The 9308-nt window shown below is 32.9% G+C and overlaps 1 pseudogene; it reads right to left on the bottom strand.

Moving 5' to 3' along the window:
• Positions 1 to 7512: 7512 nt before the first annotated feature.
• Positions 7513 to 9010, bottom strand: LOC149577280 (uncharacterized; annotated as a pseudogene).
• Positions 9011 to 9308: the final 298 nt, after the last annotated feature.

Genomic DNA, 9308 nt, shown 5'->3' with positions numbered 1-9308 from the left:
TAAAAGTACATCAAAATTGAATCTAGTATATGATAACTAGCATACAAACAAAAGCATTCTTTGGATAATTATATTTGACATTAAGAAAATTAACAAAAAGCACCTTGATATCAAGCATACAACTAAAAATAGCCATTAATACAGATCCATTAAGTCAAAGATTTGCCAACATAAAATCCAAATATTCCAACTAAATAAGCTAGTGCTTTCTATTGAAAGCATTTTGAGCATAATAAACTATTAAACTATAATTGTCTTTTAAGAATAGTCTACAAAGCTATGATGAGTGTAAATCTCACTTTATCTTTAGTAGAAATATGATAACATCTTAAAATCCATACAAAAATAATCTCATGGCCGACTTTCATATGATAAACATGTTTAGATAGGAATAAAGTAAGGATTTATAGTAGACCCTTTTTTTATGTTAAAAAGAAAAGAGAAATGCAATGTACCTCCATAGAATTATCGGAATTGGTGGTAGATTCATTATATTCTGGATCGAATTCAAAACTCACTTCTCCATCATCTTCCTCTAGCTCATTAAGTTGATATTCAATATGCTACTCCTCAACAATCTTCTTTACATGAGCTTCAAGTGCTTGATGAGTAGCAAGCCCCTTTCTATATAAATGAAACTATTCCATCAAGAAAAGGAAATAATTGGTGAGAAAGGTACCACAAATTGATTTCTTGAAACTTAAAAAGATAGAGTGAGGGAAGAGTGCAAGCATTGTGGTTATAAACCTGACTGGTATAGTGGCAAGTAGCTTGGGTTAAAAGACTGTGAGATTGCCTTGCTTCAAAGACTTCAATCGAAGAACAAGGAGTGTCATCTCATTCTCATTGTCCTCTATAGCTGACTACAAATGTTCAGAGGTAAATATTTCCCCTTTACCAGTATTAGATTTTCCTTTTGCACTCTTTGCTTGCATATGCTCATATGCTTGTTTGAAATTGATAATATACTCATAAAAATATATTTCTCTAACAGTACCACTTAACATAAAAGGGGGGAATAAAGAATAAATAAACTAATATCTAATAAGTTGTGCTAATATAAAGTAGTGTATTGTTAAGTTCTTTTTTTTAATGTTGGTGGAAATAGTTTAGAGAAGTTATTATAAAGCCTTTTATATATGTGAAAGTATCTATTAGAAGAAGAGTCGGGGTTATGTACTGGTGAACAAAACAACAAATAAAAGCCTTTCTATTTTTTTTGCAATTTGATTCCACTTGAATCTCAATTTGATTGTGTTTGATATTAGCATGTACTGACAGGGATTCCTTAACTATTTAATTTCTTAGCTGATGAATTTCATATTACCTTGGATTTACTGTTGCGCTAGTTGAGGAATAATAACCTTTCCTTAATTTGTTTTATTGACGCAGTAGGGTTCTAAGAAAATGGGAATCATTCCATGAGTATAGAGGCCTTATATTCATGGAATAAATTGATCTATCTTGTATTTTATTTCATTAACTATGCATATGTAGAGTTGGGTGAGATAAAGATGATTGCAGTCTAAACAGAGTGAAGGAAAAACAACAAAAATGGTGGATAGGGTATAGCAGTGGCTAATTTGGTCAAACAAGGAGTAGTTTTTATGGTTGGGATCACCTTAGGAGATTGGAGTGAATGTGATTCAATCATCAATTATATCCAAAAGGTATTTGAAGATAGAGATTAACAAAGCCCTAGATAACAAGGGTTTGAACGCACAAATTGGGGGTTTTGATGTTGTAGAGCCTTTAGAGTTAATTATTTTTGCATATGGCCATTTTAAGGCATAGCTAGACACTATCTAGAAGTTGGGTTTGATAGGAGGTCACCAGGGGATACTTCTTTTGTTAATTTGAGCAATTTTGTGCATTAAAATAGGGTACTAGTTAGGTATAGCAGCATTTGTCCAAAGTAGTCATATAAAAGTTTTTGATATGTTATGGAACTCTATAAAGGGTGTTTTTAAATGGCAATGGTTGATCAAGTGTTGTGAGAAACGCCAAGGTTATTTTCACTCCAAGTTTGCTACAAGGCTTTTAGACAACCTTTAGGCTTTTTGGGTCAATTTGTGAGAGTTTCTTGAACTGGGAAGTGGAAATTGAAGTCAAAGCCCTGGAATCCCTTGAATCCAAGTAATTGGGAGTTTGTAAGATCACAATCATCAATTAGGAGTATTGTAGAATTCTTTAGCAAGTTAAGTTCCTAAAGCATTTAAGGTTTTTGGATAGGCCAAGTGCCTAAATCTTTGAAACTTGCAACTCTTATTATGTTTTGAATAGTTTCCATTCTTCCACTACATCACTAGATCTCCATAGAGATTAAGAAACTACTCTTCCCTATGTTTGGAGCACCATATTTCTACCACAACCATACAAGATTTTTACCTATAAACTAGAAGAATATCAGCTCCAAAACAAAGATTTATCACTAGAAAAGCCAAAACTAGAACTCTTAGGAGAACACAATGATCAGGTATTACTTCCCCCTTCACATTTTTGGAAAGCTTCTAGCTGCTTTGCAAGGGTCAATTGAGATTCTCTGACCACATTTTGTAACAATTAGGACACAACATTTTCTAGGCTCTAAGAACCCTCAACCTCTAAGCACCCTCAACCACTCCTGAAATTTATACCCAAGAAAAATCCTAACTAGTGTCCTGATGATTGCAATAGTTAAACATTGCAATCGACTCTAATTGCCCTTATATCTGAATGCTATTTTTTTGATAATGTATAAGAAAACTAACTTGCAAACAAAATCCATCTATAATGAATTTTGAAGGGGTCCTAAATGTAAACCACAGACAAAGAAACTCTTAAAATGTGCAAGCTAACCATCATAGGATTTTATTGAGCCTCCATAAGTTGGTTTCTATCATGTTTGTTATAGACCATCTCTTTCCACCCCAAATATCTATGGAAATTATTTAAGTGGGTTTCACTGAACTCAAAACTAGCTTTATGTAAATTATGAGAGTAAAGTAGAAAAGACCAGCTGAGGTATTCCATAGATTTGACTTAGTAAAATAGCCCAACGCATGACTTGATCCAAGAAGTCCAATGATAGGTGCTTGGAAAAATCTTCACAACAATGCTCAAAAACCAATCATGTCAAAATAATAACAAACCCTATTATTCACATAAAGATAATAGCATTAATACCTTCTAACTCCCACAAAAAAAAACTAATAGTGACATAAAAAGAAAAGCACTATCCATAACCCTTGTTTCTTTTGCCTCCTAATATGCATCATAAAAATAATATAGTCATAAATGCATATACAACTCATTGTAACCCCAAGGTGTAAAGAAGGATTGTAACATCACCCCTCATTCAAGTGGGTGAAATACCAGTCTACCTTATAATAGTTTGGCATTTCATCTACATTCTACATGACAATAAAGCCAGTACCTTTAAGTGGTAATAGATTATATTTTTTAGAAGAGTTGAGCTAAGTTAGCATTAAGGATAATGTTGAACTTCCACACTAAATAAGTACCATAGGTACTATAGCTGAATCATCTTTGTTAGGATTAAAACTTCCAAGAAAAAACTTTGAATTGTGAGGGAGATCCTATTGATGAACTAACTATACCCCAAATAGACACAAGTGAATGAGTAGAGCACCCTAGGGCACTTGAGAGAACTAAGTTGAAGGAATTTGGCAAAATGACCCCAAAACTTTGGGAGAAGGGGTGTGGTGCTTTTCCTTTCAAGGAACCCTATATAGAATAAAAGAAAAAAAAAATGCCAACATCATATGGAGTATATGGTTGTATATATCTAAAATTTGTTTAAAGGCATTGTTTTAGTGCAAACCAATCTTATCCTTTCCCACATTTCTTGTTGCCTTCAATTTTGTATAAAAACATTGTAGATAGTGTGCCTCACCCAAAAAATGAATCAACATGAACATAAGTTTTCAATATATTGTTGGTTTTAAAACTATCTTGCATATACATTAAAATGGTTTGTGATTGATAAGGGCATCTATTGTAAATGGTAAGTTCAATATAAATCAGCAACTAAGAACATGAAACAAAAAGCAAAGTACAAACTAAAAGTATATGATTTAAAGACAAGAGAAAGGAGAGAGGAATTTAAACCCTCCAATGGAAACTCCCAATGTACCACTTTAGTCCACTCCTCAAACCTACACACACATGAGGAAAAGCTTGCAGTTTTTTTTTTAAAGAAGCATGCCAAAGTCAAACCCATGTTTCAGTGATTCCAAATACATGGAAGCCAAGATAAAGATGATTAGATAAACAATTATAGATATGCAAAGAAAAGATGATGGCACTATGATATTCTTATTCAAATCTACAAGACTTAGTGCAAGGATAACTCCCCTCCAAAGCCAAGAAGTCAAATCTTGTTGGAATAAAGGTCAATATGTGTTACTGTGCAATGGAGGGTGAAGCAACGATGCAAGATGAACAAAGAGTTATGAAAATACCAAAAATTGTCAAGAAATTTGTAGAGATAACTCCAAAAACAATTTAAATGACCAAGAAGCTTGAAAATGGGGGCAAATGGAAGTTTTAAATAACCCAAAGGATTCTCAACATTGGTGGTTTTCCAAAGAAAATATTACATTGGCAAAGATAGCAGGTGCAACACTCAATGGCCTCCTTCACTATGAAGGTTCACAAGAATAGTGTGCACTAAACATCTATGTAGTGCACATGTGTGCTTGATCAAATCAATCTACATGTTGATGAATTTGAACAAAAAACAATGATTAGTTAAGCAAGATGAGGTGGAGGCATAGGTCAAGATTGGATTTGATGAAATCATAGAAATGTTACCACAAGGACTGCAAACCATGAGAATTGTCTAAATGTCTTTTTAAAATAAATTACAAAATTTTAAATTTTCTTTTGGATACCATTCGAACCCAAATTTAAGGAGGTTTCCATCAAGTTCCCTCAACTTGATCAGATTTTGACATCATGTCTTGATTGAATGCTATGAAAACTCTATCTTAGGGCTTCATGAGCATTGTTTTTTTCCTCTTAATAAATCAAGAAAATGATGTGTGACTGCTACATTTATTGCTAACCAGGGTGTCTACTATAATGAGATATAACGATATGGTATATCTCTATCCACCCAAAATTACTCTTGGTCCTTTAATGAAGTTACTTGAAAAGTTCATGTATGTCATGTATACACACCTTGGAGAAGGATAATGGAAGTGAAAACCTTGCAAAGGTTTAGTTTGATCTTTTGGTTAACCATCCATATCCATAGTGAAAAAGGCACACAATCCACAGACAAAGAAAATCTGATCTAGGATATTGAAATCCATCACCAAATTAGATAGAAGAAGATCTTTAAAAAATCCATTCTTTATGAATTTCAAATTTTACTATACCGAGGTTCTAAAAATATGTATACCTCATGGAAAAAGTCTGTTGTACCCTTTCTTTCAGGGCATTTAAATTCACAACTTTCAAAAACTCAAGCACATTTTCTCTTGGTCCATAATAGACAATTTGACTTTCTGAAAGGAGCATAATTTCATTAGATAATTCATATGTTTCTAAAGTAGGCTGAAGTTGAGAGTAGTTGCATTCAAATGGGTACAAAATTGTTGTAGGCACTTCACAATTTGATACACTATAGAACTATCTAGGCCTATGGATATTCTATCCATCAAAAGAGTAGTTGTTGGGCCAATAATCATCTCGCCTACAATCAAACAAGATTTTTTTTTGTTTTTAGAGATTATAGTCTAAAACAAAGAAAAATGTTGCAAGTTACAATTGAGTACACTGCTTGAGGTGCATACTAGTATTGGAAGATCTAGTTACAGAGAGCACAATAGTGAAAAAGGAAGCCCTTCAACTTGGTCAACAAAATCAAGATTTAATTCAAGAAAATGTTTCATTGAAACAAGTAGTCTATGCACTTCAAAAAAAAATATGTGGGATGATACTTGTAAAAGGGTTTCTATTGATGATATGCTTTTTTTAGTAAGAGGCAGTTACATCCCTATCAGAAACCAATGCTAAAGTGACGAAAAATCTAGTTACATAGAATAGAAGATTGAAATAGGAAACCCTTAAAATTGATCAAGAAAACCAACTACTAAAAAAGAACATATTTAGTAAAAAAATCTTTACTTAAAACAATGATGAAAATATTACAAAGATTAATGCAAAAATGATTGAACTAAGAATGAGATCAAAGTATAGGAAGAGAATGGAAGAAAAAATACCAAGGCATTGAAAGAACCTGAAGATCTTCTAAGGGGAGAGCAAGTGAAGATAGAAGAGAGTGAGGAAAAAAGGAAGGAGGGTAATGGGAAGGTTTCACATACCAAACAACCTTTGTTGGTAACTTGATGCCTTGCATTCATCTAGATTTTAACAAGAAGTGCAACATAACCAAAAGCTTGTGCACTGGCACAAAATATATCATTCTTCTTTTAGATGCACTACTTTGCTGATGTCCTTATGGTTGGTTTGGTGGGATAGTATAATTAACCACCCTTTCTACCAATAATGTGAGAAATGTAATTATTCAATTTATCCTTACATTTTTTAAATCTTGATTGATGTATACTCTAACAGTTCCTTCACTGCAATAGATTGCAATACTCTAAAATTCATTTTATAATTTACTATGAGATATCATATTTGTAATTTATGTACTATTTTAAAATTTGATTGATCTATGCTCCAAAAATGTTACATAGGTATGCATAAAATTGAAAAAAGAAATATGATATCATTTTATAGAAACTTAAAGTTCTAGATCTAATAATAGAAACAAAAATGCAGGAACACTAAAATGAGCTTACCATTTCAATCACAAGACAATGTCCAACCTTTTATAGTCATATGATATGAGAAATAGCCACTGGAAATTCCATGCCCTTTCTTCAGATACATTTTGGATGCTCTCAATCTCGAATAACCTTTTGATGGTTGTCATCTTAAGATGTAAGCCATTATCATAAGCTATAGTAATTGTTTGAATGATAATTGGCACATTAAAGGAATACTATCCTAAGTTACAGCAAATGAAGTTGCAAACAAATAAAAGAAAACCTAGAAAATATTGGAGTTTTATAGCTTTACATTGTGCTATTATATAATGATAACATGTCTTATTTTAAAATGTTTTTAGGTTTTATATGTTCCTATGTAATGAGAACATGTCATCTATTAGCATTACAAAAGCGATGTATAGAATGAAGAAATCATTTGTTGACAAAATGAAAAGAACCAAAGCAAAGTTATAACACAAAAGATGAGCCATAATTTTCTTCCCAGCATGTACCATGCGATGAAAATTTGAAAACATTGAGAAAAACAAATAAATATTATTTCATGAAAGCAAATCCACAAACATTTTCTTCCCAACTTTTTTTTTGAAAAGTCACTTTCAATGACAATGATTGTAATTCTCATCTACAACATTTCAAAAATTAAATTTATTGGATATACATAGACTGGCAAGCCCTATTATGTCTCCATCACATTTAAAAGTGATACCTATTTTTGCCTTGAAAATCTATGCACCATGGTGTGACTATAGGTATGCCCTGGGTAGTAAACTATATTTGGAAAGTTAGGGTGGTGGACACCATCAGGGAAGGTCTAAGTCTCCAAGGCCAAGACTAAATATTGCCCATAAATTGAACCTCCTTTTCCAATAGTTCTCTTGAGCATATTGGAACTATGAAATTGCAAGCCCAGTGCATTTGTCCAGATATTAAGTATCATACCACTAAAATCATCTTGGACTCTCCTAGCATGTCTCAGATGATTTTGTTTTGGAGGATCTAGAACCATATTTATATCATAACCCTCGGGCACATTTTGGATTCTACTCCCAATAGTAGTTTCCCTGTTAAAATCATAGGGGGTTCCTTGTACGGGGGTGATAGCCCCAGTTGGAAGAAGTTGTTGGTCCATTGGAGTATTATTCTGAGCCCATATTTTCACTTTGTTATCAAGTATGGTCCTCCCACTGTTGTGCCCTATAAGGTTCCAATAAGTATGCTAGGCCAAGCACATAGGGTGGCCTTATTCACAGGTTTCACCTTCATAACAACTACTAACTCCTTTTTTCTAGTTATAGTATAAGTAATAGATACATCAAGATCACTAGGGAATCCTATCAACCAAAAACCAATAGAATTCACATTCAAAATATAGAAATCTGTGTGGAAAAGAACCAATTTTCCTTTATAATGCATACTAGAGCCTCTCTAAATATACCTAAAAGTGTTAAATAGTCAAAGTTGGGAATTTTTTACAAACTAACTCAATGGCAGATAGCCATATGATTCTCCAATTATGTTGTAAGAGGAACAACTTCAAAGTAACTCAATGGCAGACATCCATAGGACTCACTTATTTAGTTTTGTGTAATCAAAGATGCATTTGTTAAAAGAGATGAAAACTATTGGTCTTTGGAAAAATCCATCTAATTTTTACCTTGCTCTCCATCATAGCTGTGGTAACTAAACTAAATAGAAGGTCGATCCCCTCCTATAATTTTTTCTACCTTCCATATAACCTTGTCAAATCCAATTTTTCCCCTATTAAAATAAATCAGAAAATAGAATCTGCCTAGATAAAAGAATTTAAACTGCAAATCACTTTAATATATGAAAGGAGAATGCAGTAAGGAAATAATTGACCATGGAGTGTATTATTCCCATTATTGGTAGGAAAATGGTACACTTTTCTATCTAGAGTGAACTCTACATCCTTGATTCTATTCACTACATGCCCCATAATTGTACCAAAATAAGGGTCCAAAGTGCCATTTTGTATGCAATTTCTTTCGAGTTAAAACAATACATTTAATGAAAGATCTCTCAATCTCAGGGAAAATACACCAAATCAAACACTTTCCATATACGAATCAAGGTTAGAAAGGTCAAAATGTCTACAACCAAGAACACCATGAATGGAATGGTGTCATCCATAACAACCTTCCATACCTTGTTACAACCTCTGCAAACATTGTACATGGCACCATAGCTTGCTCACACTAGAGCCAATGCTATGAGTAAGTACTGGATTCCAAAAAGGACACTTTACTCATCCTTGAAATATCACTTCGCACAAGAGCAAGGTAGGTGCATCCGTACCCATGAAATTGAATCAGGAAAACATTACTTGTGTGAATTAAATCCCCAATTTTGCTAGTTTCATTCAAAATATAAATGCATATACTTTTTTTCTTTTTTTGTTATGATCTGAGTTGATCAAAATTTCAATCAACTTGGGAAAACTTAGGAGATTTTGACCAACACAAGGATTAAACAAAAAAAAAG

The sequence above is a fragment of the Cupressus sempervirens genome, chromosome 1 (assembly GCF_028749045.1).
Source record: "Cupressus sempervirens isolate cs-2001-9-10 chromosome 1, ASM2874904v1, whole genome shotgun sequence".
NCBI lineage: Eukaryota > Viridiplantae > Streptophyta > Pinopsida > Cupressales > Cupressaceae > Cupressus > Cupressus sempervirens.
This window is presented reverse-complemented; position numbering and strand designations above follow the sequence as displayed.